The sequence below is a fragment of the Triticum aestivum genome, chromosome 3A, assembly GCF_018294505.1.
Source record: "Triticum aestivum cultivar Chinese Spring chromosome 3A, IWGSC CS RefSeq v2.1, whole genome shotgun sequence".
Taxonomy (NCBI): domain Eukaryota; kingdom Viridiplantae; phylum Streptophyta; class Magnoliopsida; order Poales; family Poaceae; genus Triticum; species Triticum aestivum.
The window spans coordinates 460,574,151-460,591,518 of record NC_057800.1 but is presented as its reverse complement, the minus strand read 5'-3'; the positions used below and the strand labels follow the sequence as shown (position 1 = coordinate 460,591,518).

General features: G+C 45.0%; 1 pseudogene; it reads left to right on the top strand.

The window, feature by feature from the left end:
- Window positions 1-2,110: 2,110 nt before the first annotated feature.
- LOC123056933 (uncharacterized) lies at window positions 2,111-14,272 on the top strand (annotated as a pseudogene).
- The last annotated feature ends 3,096 nt before the right edge of the window (window positions 14,273-17,368 follow it).

Here is a 17,368-nt window from a genome sequence, read left to right as displayed (position 1 = left end):
CTTCAGGGATGACGGCCGGGTTGTGGGTCCTTGAGGCGGCGCCGGTGGCGTCAGATCTTGGGATCCCGCTCCCGGGGACGTCGCAGGACGCGGCGGCCCGTGCACGAGAGATGGAGTTTCTTCGAACAGATCTGGGTGAAAACTTGCTTTTGACTACTGCAAAGGCCGGCGGTGGTGGCACTGTCTGCGTCACTCTCTTCTTGAAGGCATAGTCGTGGAGAAGTTCAAAGCCACTCTCTGCTACCTCCGGGGGAAATCCTAGATCAATTGATCGGATGACGGCGGCGCTCTGGTGTTGTTTTCCCCTTGGGGGCGTCATTCATGGAGGTACACACGGGCTCGGGGAACAGAGGACGGCTTCTTTGGTGGAGCGGTAATTCATCTTATACATTGATGGCGGCGGATCTCGACGGCGTGGCGCTGTGGAGATTCGAAGTCCGATGAGTAGAGATAGACTCGCGTAGGAGGAGGATGCTGTTTGGCATCATGGTGACATTGATGGCAGAAGAGGCCTGGCAAGGTCCATGCATTAGTTTCTGTTCTTAAGATGGATTGATGGAAGATGGCGGCGACGACACAGAGAGTGCGTCAGACCGGTTTGTGCCCCAAACCCGGTATGTGGCTTGGTTGGGGCCTCTGTCTTTAGATGTTAGGCATTTGTGCGATGTCTGTTCGGTATTAGGCTCGGACTATCGGCACCCCTTCATTAGGTGGATAGGAGTAGCGATAGTTGTTGCTAAGATGATGGCTTCAGACTACCTAATGTACTACTTTGTATGGTCTTTGTGAATAATTAATAAAATGGCTGCATGCACCGTCCAGATACAAAAATCGGGGTAATCCTCCTTTTCTAAAAAATGCTTTTTCCCACGGTAGTTCGTGAGCTTTTGGAGCTTCAAGAGCGTACCAAGGCTGATATGATTTTCCTTTCTGAGTCACACTTGAATAAATGTAAAGCCGATGAGTTGTGTCACTTTTTATCTTTTGATTCAATGATTGTGGTGGAGAGTGATGGTCAGGCTGTTGGCCTAGTTTTGTATTATAATAAGTTGAATAAAATTGTTTGAAACTATGTGTCATCTCATTTTATTGATATTTTTTTATGAATGATGATGAAGTACACTGGCGGTTCATGGGTTTTTATGGTCATACGGTTTGGAGTGAACGTAAATTATCTTGGGATAATATTCGGAATTTACATAATATGGGTCATCACCCTTGGGTGATCTTAGGGGATTTTAATGAAATTTTACTATCATCGGAAAAAGAAGGTGGAAATGCGAGACCAAATGCTATGATGAGAGAATTTCGCAATTGTTTAGGAGAGTGTGGCCTTGAGGATATGAATTGTTTTGGTGACCCTTTCACTTGGAGGAGAGGCGATACCAGAGAGAGACTTGACCGTGCGGTATGCAATGTGGAATGGGCGAACAAATTCCCACGGGCCGTGATTATCAATGAGGAACATGTTCATTCTGATCACCGTCCACTCGTATTGGATGCGGATTATTTTGACGGAAATATTTTTAATGCCCCAAAGGGACGAGTAAAATAGTTCGAAGCTCGATGGCTCAAAGAGGAGACAGTCAGTGAAATTGTCCATACAGCTTGGGAAAAGGCAAAGAAGATGGGTATTGGGCCAAATCTCACTGACCGTACTCGAGCGATTCAACCAGATCTGCTTATTTGGGACCGTGAGTTTTTTGAGAGGGCCAAAACAGAGAATAAAAAGCTCAAAAAAGAATTGGAAAAGCTGCAAAGAGGACCTATGCATGCGGATTCCCAAGCACGACAAAAGGAGATTTTGGTCCTTATTGAAAATTTGCTGGAACAAGAGGAGATTTATTGGGTACAGTGTGGTCGTGCAAATTGGTTATTGCATGGGGACCGTAACACTTCTTTCTTTCATAATGCGGCGACATCTAGAAAGAAAAGGAATCAGATCAAAAGATTGCTTGGGGACGACGGAGTCTGGGTGCAAGGTATGGAGATGAAGGATTATATAAAAGGGTATTTTTCAAAACTCTTCATGTGAGAAGTCTCTCAACCTGACCGGGAAGTTCTCTCTCTTGTCAAAAGGAAAGTGACAGATGAAATGAATAAGGTCCTCATGGCCCCATATACGACAGAGAAAGTTAGGAAAGCCTTATTTGATATTGGTGATTTAAAAGCGCCGGGTCCAGATGGTCTACACACTGTTTTTTATAAGAGGTTTTGGTCTATGTTGGGAGATGACCTGACAGAAGAGGTCCTCCAGGCAGTGAATAAATGTTCGATACCGGCAGGATGGAATGATACTGCAATTGTCTTTATCCCAAATGTTAACTCTCCAAAAAAGGTCACTCAGTTTAGATCTATTAGTTTATGCAATGTGGTGTACAAGGTTATTTCAAAAATGATTGCAGCACGTTTGAAATTAATTCAGTCAGATATTATCAGCCCAACTCAGAGTGCTTTTGTTCCCGGGAGACTGACCATAGATAATATTTTAGTAGCATATGAGTGTTTCCACAAAATTAAAAAGAAAAGGACGGGGAGGGAGGGGCTGTGTGCTATCAAGTTGGACATGCACAAAGCTTATGACCGAGTGGAATGACCTTTCTTAAAAGCAATTTTTTTGAAGCTGGATTTCAAGGAAAATTGGGTGAATTTGATTATGCAATGTGTGTCCTCTGTGAAGTATAGGGCTCAGTTTAATGCAGAGGAGACTGATAGCTTCAAACCCACTAGAGGGCTAAGGCAGGGGGACCCCCTATCCCCATATTTTTTCTTGTTATGTACGGAGGGCCCGACGACCCTTTTAGCAAATGTGGAGGAGAGGGGTAAGATTTCAAGCATAAAGGTTAGTAGGGAAGCACCTTCAGTTTCCAATCTTTTGTTTGCGGATGATTCCTTGATCCTCATGCGAGAAAATGCTACGAACGCGGAGGCTCTTAGAGCAGTTCTGGATTCTTACTGTGTTGCTTCGGGGCAAAGGGTGAGTGTCAAAAAATCCAGTATATTTTTTAGTCCCAATACGAAAGTGGAGGACAAAGTGCAAATCTGTACAATTTTAAATATTATGACTGAGGCCTTTAATGATAAATATTTGGGATTACCGGCCAATGCGGGCATGGACAAAAGCGATTGTTTTCAGTTCTTGATTGATCGTATTATTACGAAGATTTGTGGATGGAAACAAAAGTTGTTATCAGCTGGTGGAAAGGAAATTTTGCTTAAGTCTGTTGTTCAAGCTATCCCAACATATGCGATGCCTGTCTTTAAAATTCCTAAAATAAATTGCAAAGGAACCATAGACGCGATGTCGCAATTCCGGTGGGGTGACAAGGAGAATCAGAAAAGGATGCACTGGATGGCGTGGTGGAAGATGTGTGTCCCAAAAGACCAAGGAGGAATGGGTTTCCGTGATATACACTGCTTTAACCTGACCTTGTTAGCGAAACAAGCTTGGCGTCTCTTGAATAATCCTGAATCGTTATGTGCAACAATCCTAAGAGCCAAGTATTTCCCAGAGGGCGATTTGATGAGCGCAGTACTAAAAAAGGGCTCCTCTTTTACTTGGCAAAGCATTATGGATTCTCTCAGGAATGGATATATATGGAGAGTGGGAACAGGAGAAAAATATTGACACATGGAGAGATGCATGGATCCCAAATTGTGCAGATAGGAAAATTATTACACCTAGAAGAGGTAATCTCCAGAGAAAAGTTTCTGATCTTATTGACCCAGTTATGAATTGTTGGGATGAAGAGTTGGTGAGACAAATGTTGTGGCCAATTGATGCTCATAGAGTCCTAGCGATCCCAATCCCTATGCACAATATGCCGAATTTTATTACTTCGAGCTATACCAAAAACGGTTTATCCACTGTTCGATCAGCTTATGTGGAGGAATAGAACAAAAAACATGGGAGGAAATTGGAATATTCAAATGGCATGGGTAGAAGTAAGGTTAATCCTATTTGGGGTAAGATCTGGAAATTAGCTTGTCCAGCGAAGGTTAATTTTTTTATTTGGCGGACGCTTCACGGGACTCTACCGTCTCGCGTTACACTAGCCAACAAACATATAAAAACTCAACCAGTCTGCCCAGCATGTTTAGATGGACCGGAGGACACGAAACATGTGTTGTTTCTGTTCCAGAAGGCAAAAGAAGTGTGGGAACATTTGGGGTTGTATGAAGTGATAAAAAAAGCCTGTGTCATTGATCGTGCAGGAGAGGTAGTCCTTGAATTTTTACTCCTCATGCCTAATCATGAACTACCTATCTTGGTCTCTCGGAATGCACGGGAACTGATTGCTATAGCTACATGGTATTTATGGTGGAATAGATGGAAGCTAGTCCATGAGGGTAAGTCTCAAGAGGCGTCTCAAACCTCGATGGGGATTTGGGCTATAACAACGAATTATGTAATGGCCCAATCACCTAAAGCAAAGAGGAAGACTGAAGGATGGTGCATACCTCCCATGGGGTTTGTTAAATTGAATGTGGACGCTTGTTTTGATCATGATTAGCTAAGGGGCATAGCGGGTGCTGTTATCAGAGACGACAAAGGGAACTACATAGTAGGTGGTAACTGGAAGATTCAGTACTATGCAGATGCTCTAACAGCGGAGGTGTTAGCACTCAGGTTTGGTTTAGGTTTGGCACAAAGGGCAGGCTGCAATCGTCTCATTATCAATTTTGATAATATGGAAGTCATTGGCACAATGAAGAATGGAGGACAGTCAGCAGGAGTGGCGGCTGCAATTTTTGAGGACTATTTTTTATGGCATGTGATTTTCCTCACACCAGCTTTGAACATTGTAGTAGAGAAGCGAATAAAGTAGCTGATGAGCTTGCTAGATTAGCAAAATGTTCCATGACTAGGGATTGGATAGAGGAGCCCATGGAAAATCTTGTAACTCTCCTTATAGACGATGTAACCATTATTTCTAATTAATAAAGTTCAAGTCGTTTTTCAAAAAAAAGGGATGCGCTGCGTCAGCCGGTGGATTAGTTAAAAACATCCGCCGCCTGGCTGGCCGTTGGATGGACGCGCTGCTTGGATGGAAGTGCTGCTGGCTGTCAAAATGTACCACCCATGTTCCCCACCTCCTTTCTGCAACAAGTGCGGTGTTGTAGAAACAAAGGCCGTGCTACGCGTCCGCCGGTTGAAGTTCGGGAAATATCAACCACCTCCCACGCCGTTAGATCTCCCCATGTGAGCGTCACAAAATTGCAACAAACTAGTTGTTACGCTCATCCCTCTGTAATAACGACTTTGTTGCAAACCACTCAAAAGCGTTATCGTGCGACTTCATGAATTACAACAAGTTGGTTGTTGCTGAAACAGAGACTTTGTGCGAAGATGTGATATAACTTTTGCAACAATTGTATTGTTGTAGAAAACTTTGCAACTGTGGTGATGTTGTAGAGAAAATTGTCTCCACCTTTATGCAACAAAGGTAACGTTGCACAATTTTTTTTGCCTTCACATTCATGCAACGTAGGTGATGTTGCGGGAGCAAGTTTTGCAACATTATTGATGTTGCGGAGTTTTTTTTACAATGAATAGGGTTGGCCCAGGTATTAGGGCCCAAGCACGTGCACCAAGTCTTGAGAGCAACTAGTTAATGAGCGCTCCTTTGGGAGCCTTGCAACAATCAGCGCCACTTGTCGCGCTTTCAGTCATTCGCCACGTCTCGTGCTCTGGGTGCTTCCTTCAGATTTTGTTTTTTTGCACGTGTTTTTGGCTTTTTAATGTTTTTTAGTTTTTTTCGACGTTTTGGTTTTCCATCGGTCTTCCTTAGCTTTTCGATTAAAAAATTGAAAAAAAATTGCGCGAAAAAACGCGTTTTCTTTTTTTCTTTTTTCCTTTCGCGAGTCACAGTTTTTCTTCCCGAGAGGCACGGGTGTGCTTTCACGAGAGTTATGTTCGTGCCTCTCAGAAATGGGAAAAAACGCGTTTCCTATTTTTTTCCTTTCGCGAGAGTCACGATTTTGTTTTTGCGAGAGGCATGGTTGTGCTTTAGCGAGAGTCACGGCCGTGCCTCTCAGAAACGAAAAAATGCGTTTTCTGTTTTTTTTTCGTGAGAGTCATGGTTTTGCTTCCGCGAGAGGCACTGTTGTGCTTTCGCGAGAGTCACGGCCGTGCCTCTCACAAAGGGAAAAATGTGTTTTCTGTTTTTTTCATTTCATGAGAGTCACGGTTTTGCTTCCGCAAGCGGCACAGTTGTGTTTTCACGAGAGTCACGGCTGTGCCTCCTCGAAAATGAAAAAACACGTTTTCTCTTTTTTTTTCTGTGAGAGTCACGGTTTTGCTTCCGCGAGAGGCACAATTGTGATTTCGTGAGAGGCACGGGCGTGCCTCTTTCAAAAAGGGAAAAAACTTGTGCTCCCGGTTCGGTTTTTTCGTCCGGTTTTTGTCCGGTTTTTTCATGAAAAAAGTTTGTCAAAATCTATCAACATGGGATCTAGTTTTGAAGATCTCGACGTGAGGAATCCAACAGTGAAACCGGTTCGAGATTTGGACGCACGGTTTGAGAGATAAAATGTCTTGAATAAACGGATCTATGAAAAAAGGGAAAACTGCATGTGCGCCACTTGTCGCAACCAGGGGAGTTGAAGTAATTTTTGCAACGAGTACTCCTCAACTAGTGATTTCGCCAAGTCTTCATGCAAGTTGCGCGCCCTCACGGTCCAGTGGACCAATGGGTCGCATCTGACGGCCGCGCGAGCGATGGATGCAACAAGAAAGATCGGTCGGTTGATTGGAAGCGGCACTGCTATGTGTCAGTCGATGAATCTTTTTAAATGATCCGCCGCCTTGCGGGCGGTGGGATATGACTGATTGAGTGGCGAGAGTCATCTAGTATCACTGCAACACATGCGATGTTGCGGGAAATTTCTACAACACGCGTTATGTTGCAGAAAATTTTGCAACATAGGTCTAGTTGCAGATTTTTCTTTTGCAACAGAGGTTTCGTTACAATTCCTTATGTTTTTTTGCAACAAAGATCTTGTTGCAATTTATTTTTGCAACAGAGGTCTCATTATAGTCCTTTTTGCAACAAAGACCCTGCTATAGGAACTCACTGTAGCAGAAACTCATTACAAGACACGTGTCGCACGGATGACATGGCGGGTGCACGCGTGCCTTCCGCCAGCTGTAGTAGAAATAGAGTGTTCCGATTACAATTCCAATGGAAACCAACCAAAAAAGCCACTACTCTCCTCACATGATTAGACCCAAATGTTTTGCATTCGCGGTGACTCAATGTTTCGCCTCTTTGTTAATGGTCTCGAGAAGGATTATTGGCGATGTAGACTGGAAGACCCTTGCATTTCTTTTATTCCATATGGTCCAACTCACAAGCATAATTAAGGAGGCGATGTAGAGTGGAAGACCCTTGCATTTCTTTCATTCCATATGGTCCAACTCACAAGCATAATCAAGGAGGCCATTGTGCGTTTATGCTGGACGTTGCTTTCAGACATGTTGATCCATCACTCCTTGGTCGAGCACTCCAACGAATCCTGCTACATAGCCGACGAGTTTTGGACGATTTGCAGATGATGCAGCATATTAGGCCGTCGATGCATGGAGCAAAAGTGAACAACACCATTGAATCCTCCAATCGTCCATGGTTCGGTCATCAATTCTCGTCCGTACAACCATTTCGCACTCCAAGTGCCACAAGTGGTAATGTTGATCCATCACTCCTTGGTTGAGCGCTCCCAAGTGCCAAGCGGTAATGCCGATGTTCCCAAATTGGATGTTATTTTTTATGTAGAATTGCCATGGTGTTACTTTTTACAGAAATAAAAGTGCTTCAAATTGGATGACAATTTTTGAGAATTATTTTTGAAAAATTAGAAGACTGAAGGGCTGCAGATGGACCAGAGGAGGGTCACCAGGCCTAGACGGTTTGACCACGTGCCACTAGCCCCATGGCCGCGTGGGGTGCTCATATGGAGGCCCATTACTCCTCCACCAGCCTCCTCTTGCTATAAAATTTCATACATCTTCGAAAAACACATAAAATCCCCGATGCTTTTTATGATACAGAGTCGCCGTCACTTCTGTTCTTCCTTCAAAGATCTGATTTGGAGTCGGTTTTGGGCTTTGTAGAGGGATATTTCTAGCCATCTCATGATGCTTCCATCCATGTGTGAGTAATTCCCATGTAGGCACATGGACGTAGATGTGAATTGGACAAGATTTATTATGTAATAAATGTCAGATTTGTTAGGCCTTGATGCCTATTATCCATTATATTATGATGTTGCTATGACTCTGTTATGCTTAATGCTTGACACTAGGGACCGTGTGCCATGATTTCAGACCCGAATCCTTTATGTTTTCGTGAATATATTTGAGTTTTGAATCGTACCTGCAAGTTGTATGCACCTGTTAATGTTAATGTTCCGACTCGAGACACCAAGGTGACAATAATTAGGGATGGCTTTACCTTGAGGCTTACATGTATTCAATGATTGTTAATGTTTTGATCTGGTTCTCTATTTAAAGGAGCACCATAATTACCCTAAATTTCCATGGGGATCCCGCTGAAACTGGAGGGTGTGACAAAATACACTGTACAAGTTTTTATCGCAAGCACGTACAACTACATCTGAAATACATGCCTACATATGGTTGATGAATTGAAGTCAGTTTGCTATTGTTATATGTTATGACTATTGCACAATTGATCTTATCCATTCAACACCCATTTATCTACTTCCATGCCCACACTTTTTCATTATTGTTGCTCTCTTTATAATTAGTATTGTTGCAATCTATTACTTTACTGCAATACCGTTACTGTTACTACTTCATTACTACTGCTATCATATCACTTTGCTACTAATAAATTGTGTCAAGCAAGATATCTATCTAGGTGTGGTTGAATTGAAAACTCAACTGATAAGACTTATAAAAATGCTTTGACTACCCTTGTGTCGAATCAATAAATTTGGGATGAAATATTTCCCTCGAAGAGTATTGTGATCCCCTATACTTGTGGGTCATCAGGGCCCGCGACGGCAAGGGCTCAGGCAGGGTAGACTCCTTCGCATCTAGGTAGGACCAACAGCTGAAACAAACGACCCTGACACGCACCTCCGTCAACCAAGTCATGTCCGGCTAGCAAGGTGATTAAGATGCTACCCGGATCGAAAGGCCAGGTGGTGGAGCCATAACTGCTGAAAGTGGGCGTTCCTTCTAGGCTATGGTTGGGTTTTAACTTAATGAATCATTTGTATTTGCGGATGCTTGCTAAGGATTTCAATCATAAGTATGTATGGGTCCAAGTACGGATAATATGTTAACAGAGGTCTCTCGCACGTGTAAAATTTCAATGATGATTATCATCTAGTGTCATAGTCAATTGCCTAGGGACAATTTCACACCTCCTATCGTTGTTACTCCACACTTGCTATCTTTTACTCTCTTGTTCCTTTACTTTACACAAATTAACTCCTATTTATAAGTTCTTTACTTTCTTGCAAAGTTATCCTTTTATACCCGCAAAGTACTTCTAGTTTTATTTCTTGTTTTCAAGTAAAGCAAACATTATGTATACGTAGGGTTGATTCAGTGGTCGACAAAACCCGAGAGAATACGAATACTCCCTTTATCTCCTTTCGGGTTTGACACTTCATACTAACCATGTCCACTTTGAAAAGTGCCACAATATTCCATACACTTGGATATTATCATGCATTTGTAGGTACATCATCCTCCACTCCTCAACAAATTTCATGGAGAAATACCAAAGATGCTAAGTCAGAGAAATACACCTTGCTCGATAAAAACATAACCTAAAATAGGCCTAGCAAAGATCAACTGTCGGCCACCAATAAATAGAAAAAAGGGTAGGTCCAACAACACTTCTTTATTCATGAAAACAAAGACCAAAGTTACCAAACTAGAAAAATGCACCCAACTCAATAAAACTGAAGCCCACAAAGAAGATCTGGCAAAGATCAATTGTCATACAAGAATAAACTAAAAATGACAAATCCCACAAAGAAGAGCGACACATCAAGGCATGTGTTTTATTCTAGTATATGTACATTATGTAGAAATTATAGGATGGCTAAATTGTTATGAAGTATTGGTCTGACCCTTGTATGGGTATATATAGATTACAACACGGGATGAGACTTGGACTACAAGATACATCATCATATGTTTAAATATTCTATCTCGATGTTGAGGTAGCCGATCATGCAGTAGCCATGGTTGAGGTAGTCATGATCGATGTTGTAGCCGTCGTGGATGATGAAGCCGCACAAAGCCGGAGGTGAAAAAAATGTGCTATGTTGTAGATAACGTAGTTGTAGTCGTGGATGATGCACCTTGCGGGTGTTAGAGGGTGCCGCGGGCGATGATACCACTAGTTTTGCCAAGACCAAAGGAAATTGATTTATCACACGATAGTTTTGCCAAGACTGTGTGGGCATGTAAGGGTCGCCACTACAGTGATGTTGTGTCGCTACAGTCATGTTGTCGTGGATGGCATGGTTCATCCCGTTGTTGATGACACATTGTAGGATCATAAGTAGGTCTAGAGGAGGGATGACGATGACATGTACCTAGGGTAGGGTCATAGGCCTGACCTAGACACCCTACCCAAGGACACTGCCCTAGAGTCAAAGGCATTCAAAGCACAAGAAGAGAAACCGACTGAGTTATCGAGGAGTGCAATCCACTCGACCTTCAACCTCACTCGGATACCCCAATTCCACTCGACCAAGAGAATGAGTCACTCGACGATACAAGAAATCACTCAGAGTTGAGAAGGCCTAATGTCACTCAGGATGGCAACGGTCAGGCAATCACTCTGTAGACTTAAAGATCATTTATACTCCTTTATTGCTGGCATTATCAATAACGCTCTATCTTAATGTACATTGAACTCTTTGTAACATGGGCTGGCCGGGGTCCTGGCGCACTCTATATAAGCCACCCCCTCCACTGGCACAAGGGTTCGCACCCCCTGTAACTCTCACGCATAAACCAGTCGACCAAGCCCCCGGGCACCGAGACGTAGGGCTGTTACTTCTTCTGAGAAGGGCCTGAACTCGTAAATCTTGCGCGCACAACCTTGCCGTAGCTAGGATCTTGCCTTCTCCTACGTACCCCCTATTCTACTGTCAGACTTACTCCCACAACAAGGGGTGATTATACTAGTTGACCAAATAAAACCTAGCCTTTTCTCAATTTTAGTTCTTGGCAAGTTTTAGCAATTCACACAAGTCAAGCAACACCCTACACATGCAAGTCTAGATAGTATGCAGCGGAAAGTAAAGACTTTGCATATGAACGTAAAGGAGGGATCAGAGAAATCAAACACAATGAACATACGGTGATTTTTGGCATGGTTCCGATAGGTGGTGCTATCGTACGTCCACGTTGATGAAGACTTCAGCCCATAGAGGGTAAAGGTTGCAAAAGTTCATCGAGGGCTCCACCCACAAAGGTTCCACTAAGAAGCAACCTTGTCTATGCCACCGTGGCTTCCGTTCACGAAGGATTAGCCTCAATCGGGGTTCTTTGGAACTTCTCATGCCACTGCTTAGGAGCTTGTTTAAGGCCTATAAATTTCCTCGTTGAACTCCATTGAGGAAAGCCGTCTTAACATCCATTTGATGAATGAGAAGACCGTGTGAGGCAACTAGTGATAGTAGCACCCGAATAGTGGCAAGTCTAGCCACAGGTGACTAAGTATCAAATAAGTCTCCACCTTCTTTCTGGGTATAACCCTTGGCCACAAGTCTTGCCTTGTACTTTTCAATTGTACCATCAGGTCTGAGCTTTTTTTGAACACCCACTTACATCCTACAGGTTTACACCCGTAAGGACGATCAGTGATTTCCCAGGTTCCGTTAGCTAAGATGGAATCCGTCTCGCCACAGAGAGCTTCCTACCAGTAGTCAGCATCAGAAGATGCGTATGCTTCTGAAATAGTCATGGGTATGTCATCCATGAGGTACACAATGAAATCATCACCAAAGGATTTTGAAGTCCTCTGTCTCTTACTCCTTACAGGAGTTTCATTTTCATCCTCCACAGGATTCTCAATGTGTTCCATCGCAATGTGGGTTCAGAAAATAGAACTAATTTATGACTAGATAGAGTAGGTATCTCCTGATTTGATGATCTCGACATATCCTTCAAAGGAAATATGTACTCAAAGAAAGTCGCATCATTCGACTCCATAATTGTACCAATATACATGTCGGATACCTCAGATTTTATTATCGAAAATCTATAGCCAATGCTATGAAAAGCATAGACTAGAAGAACACGATCCACGGTTTTTGGTCCAAGCTTGCGCTTCTTGGGAATTGGTATACTGACTTTTGCCAAACAACCCCAAGTACGTAGATAAGAGAGTTTTAACCTTTTCCTTTCCCATTCCTCAAATGGAGTCATGTTCTTATGCTTTGCGGAACTCGGTTTAGGACATGACATGCAGTGATTAGCGCCTCCCCACCATGCCTTGGAGAGACCCAATGTGTCTAACATGGTGTTAAGCAAATCAGTTAGAGTTCAGTTCTTTCTTTCGGTCACCCCATTTGACTGAGTTGAGTAGGGAGGCATCCTCTCATGAATTATACCATGTTCTGCACAAAACAAATCAAACTCATTGAAAAAATACTCTCCACCATGATCAGACCTAAGCCGTTTAATTTTTCAATCAAGTTGGTTCTATGCTTCAGCTTTATAGTTTTTGAAAAGATTTAAAGCCTCATCTTTTGATTTCAGAAGATACACATAACAATATCTAGTGGAGTCATCAATCAACGTCATGAAGTATTTCTTTCCAAATTTTGTCAACATGCCATTCATTTCACAAAGATTATAATATGTAAGCTCTAGTGGCGCCAAGTCTCTTTCCTTTGCAGTCTTATGGGAGTTGCGAGGTTGTTTAGCTTGCACACATACTTGGCACTTGGAGCCCTTGGCATTTTGGAATTAAACTCATATTGGCTAGCCGCGTCATGCAACCAAAGTTAATATGACAAAGTCGTGAATGCCAAATATTAGACTCATTATCATGGCAAACATTATTAGTAACTTTAGTGCAAATTTTTGACAAAGACAGGCAGAACAAGCATCCGCACTCATAACCTTTTCCAACAAATTTTCTATACTTGGATATTACAACTTCACTGGAATCAAAAACTAACTTAAAACCATCTCGACATAAACGGGAACCGCTGACGAGATTCTTATTGATGGAGGGCACATGATGAACATTTTTCAAGCGCACGATCTTCCTTGAAGTAAACTTCAGATCAACCGTACCGACACCTCGTACGGTAGCATGTGACCCGTTCCCCATAAGCACGGGAGAAGTTCATGCGACCTGATAAGAAGAAAACATGGAAGCATCATCACAAACATGTACATTGGCACCAGTGTCAATCAATCAATTAGGAGAATGACATACTAAAAGGATGGTGGAAAAAATGCCGTACCCAGATTCCTTCATATCAGTATCACTGATGACAACATTAGCGAACTTGCCACTCTTCTCAAGTTCGCATTCCTCAAAGCGGTTAGGACATCTCGGAGCCCAGTGATAAGTATCACCACATACATGGCATAATCACTTCCCCTTCTTATGAGAATTCTTCTTAAAGTTGGTAGAATGTGAAGGCTTGTTCTTTGCATCAAACTTGCCTTTGCCGTGAGATTTGTTAATGTTGCTTTTGAGCTTGTTGGGATGTAAGTTCTTATTCTGTACCATGTGGGTAATAGAAGCTCCCTCAGCAACTTGAGCCCGTGTGTATTTTGTTCTTGCCTTCTCTTCAACATCAAGAGTCCCAATGGGATCCAAAATGGAAAACTATTGTCTCTTGTGTTTCAGGAAAGTAGCGAAATTGCTCCACAAAGTTGGAAGCTTGGCAATGATGCCTCCATCACCAATATCTCTACGGGCCATTCGACCTGTCGACTAGCTCCATTGAGACCCTGTCCGAGTGCGACAACAGCGACCTTGCGACAGAAGTCCTGATGGTTGACACGCCGCGCAGCCCGCCTGGTTTCCATCGCAGCGGCGGCAGCGATGGTGGTGGCAATCCGTCACGTGTTCACGTGGAATATTGTCCTGAGGCCCTCACTTCGCAATACAGGGATGAGCTACACTGTCGCAACGCGGAGGCACTCCACACTCCCATCGTTGGAGAGACCTTCAAGGCTCGGGCCTTGAAGGCTGCACGCCTGGCCACTTTGGCTGAGCGCGCGCAACTGGAGAACCTTCAACATTCACTATGAGCGCGCTCGATGATAGATCCCCGGATCCAGTCGACAACAGCGACAATTGTTCCCACCTGAACCTCAGGTATACCGCACTCCGATTCAGAATCTTACAACTGCAGCCCATATAGCAGAGTTAATTCAGCCATCCCAGTCAGAGGCTGGAAGAGGTTTGATACTGTTCCAAGCGCTGCTCCGGGCAGTAGGAGAGCAAAACACATCCATTTCTCAGTCTTGTAACAGGATCCATAGCAGGTCTGTGGTGGCGGACACAGTCCAGTCGGCTCACAGCCCAAGATTGCCTCTGCGGCGTGAGGGTCGTGGGCACCACCAAGAGCAGTACTTGAGTCAAAACCATGATTAGTATGATCATTGGCTCGGCCGTGACGACGACCGTTGAGTGCCTACGCCCCCTCCGAGGGGCGGATCGTACGTGCCCCAGCAGTATGGTGATAGGCGCCCATATAGCAATGAGTGGAGGGTTCCATTTGACCCAAGAGAGCCTGGATTTGATGTGAGGTCAATTCTTGTACAAGGTCTGGTCGACAGAAACCGAGCACACAGAGAAGGGCTGGACAGAGACCGTCCGACTGGCAGCAGAGTACCTGTCTCCAGACCTGAATGCTTCAGCAGAGCCATCAGAGCCGCTGAGATCCCTCCCAACTTCAGGTTGGCAACAAGAGTGAGCAAGTTCACTGGTGAGTCTAAGCCGGACACTTGGCTAGAAGATTACCGAGTGCCCGTGCAGATTGGCGGTGGCAATGACGATGTGGCCATGAAACATCTCCCCTTGATGTTGGAGGGTTCGTCCAGAGCTTGGTTGAATCAATTGGCCCGTGGTAGTATATTCAGTTGGGAAGAGTTGGCCCGAGTGTTTGCCAGGACATTTGAAGGTACATGCAAATGGCCTGCAGGGCTTACTGAATTGCAGCATTGTGTGTAGAAACCGAATGAAACTCTGAGGGATTACATCTAGAGGTGGACCACTTTACACCACACAGTGAAAAATGTGTCACCGCACCAGGCTGTTTGCGCCTTCAAGGAGGGCGTTCGATATAGAGAGCTTAAGCTGAAATTCGGTCGGACATGAGATATGACTCTGACTCGAATGATGGAGATAGCCACTCGGTACGCTAACGGCGAAGAAGAAGACTGACTCCGCAGTGGCAAGAACAAACCAATCGCCTAGGACACCGGAGGAGGGAATTCTAGTCGAAAGCAAAAGCGTAAAGCCGAACCCGCAGGCCATGGTGAGGCCGCAGTTGTGACCCAAGGAAAGTTCAAAGGAAAGCCTAAGGGGCCGTGGGTACCCAAGAAAGTGAAGGATCAAGCAGGAAATGATGTGCTAGATTTGCCGTGTCATATACACACTAAGACAAATGAAGAGGGAAACCTGATTTACCCCAAGCATACCACTCGACAGTGCCGACTCCTAATTCATAGCTTCCGAGAGGCACAACCCAGCGAGAAAGAAAAGGAATATGATAAGGATGAAGACAAAGAGGGGGACGATGGTTACCCTAACGTCAATGCCACTTTAGTGATTTTTGCTGACCTAGAGAGCAAAAGTCGACTGAAAGTTATCAACAGAGAAGTGAACATGGTCGCTCCGGCAACAACAACATATCTGAAGTGGTCCAAGACTCCTATCACATTTGACCAGTCCGATCAGCCAGCACACGTTGCTACCTGATGAAGCTATGTACCTAGGGTAGGGTCATGCACCTGTCCAGCATACCCTCCCCAAGGACATCTTTACAAAGAATCAGAAGCAGTCGAAGAGAAATCATCATCCACTCGACCGTGGAGATGCGCTCACTCGACCACCTTGAAGACACTCGACCACCAGAAGATGAGCAACCCTCCACTCTGCAACGGTTAGGACTTAAACCATAGAATTATGAGCATTTATGACATTTACTGTAGACGTTACCAGTAACGCCTTTCCTTTATGAGCATTGAACTCTGTGTAACGGAGGGGAGATGGGGTCCTGTCACACTCTATATAAGCTACCTCCCTCCTCTGGAACAAGGGTTCACACTTTTGTAAACACACACACACATATAATCCAGTCGACCGCCTCAGGGCACTGAGACGTAGGGCTGTTACTTCCTCCGAGAAGGGCCTGAACTCGTAAAACTCGTGTGTACAACTACTCCATAGCTAGGATCTTGCCTCCTCATACCTACCCCCATTCTACTGTCAGTCTTAGATCCACGACAGTTGGCGCCCACCTTGGGGCAGGTGTCTTAGCGAATTATTGGAGAAGTTGCAATTTTTTCGATCCCCATCATCATGGTTCCAGGCGGAGGTTTGGCTGAGGGCCGCGAGATCCGTCTCGGCACGCTCGTGTTTGTCGCCGACGACTCCGCTTGGCTTTAGGAGGCACCACTCAACGTCGACGCGCTCCCCACCCGCGAGGCGACGCACTTTCACGCGTGCGTCCGCGGCGTCCTCCTGCGGCAACAGTCGACCCAGTACCAGTCGACTCCAATGGCTTTCCCCCTCCCTGCGACCCGCCGGAGCAAGTGCACCGGCCGGTCGAGGATTCAACGGTGGGTGAAGCATGCGGTGGCCCGCCAGTCGGCCACCCCTCAAGTCGCGGCGCTCGAGCCCGACGAGTCTCTCTAGGGCCTGTTCGATCTGTCGACTGGCTCCGTAGAGACTACATCCGAGTGCGGCAGCAATGACTCGACAGCGGAAGTCCTGATGGTCAATGGACCACGCGGTCCTCCTGGCTTCGATCGTGAAGACGGAGGTGACGGGAACAGCGATCCGTCGCGCGTTCACGAGGAGTACCACCCCGAGCCTCCCTCCTCGCAGCAGAGAGAAGAACTTCGTCGCCGAAACATGGATGCCCTGCATACTCCTATAGTTGGAGAAACGCCCGAGGCCCGGGCCTTGGAACAGGCTCGCTTGGCCAATCTGGCTGAGCGCACTCGGCTGGAGAACCTACAGCGCGCACTCGACGATCGCGCTTGTCAACGTGCTCCTGAGTCCAGCTGACGCCAACTTTTTCCACCTCCGGCTCAGGTATACCGGACACCGATCCAAAACCTAGCAGCTGCTGCCTGGATAGCAGAGTCGATTCAACCTTCCCAGTCAGAAGCTGG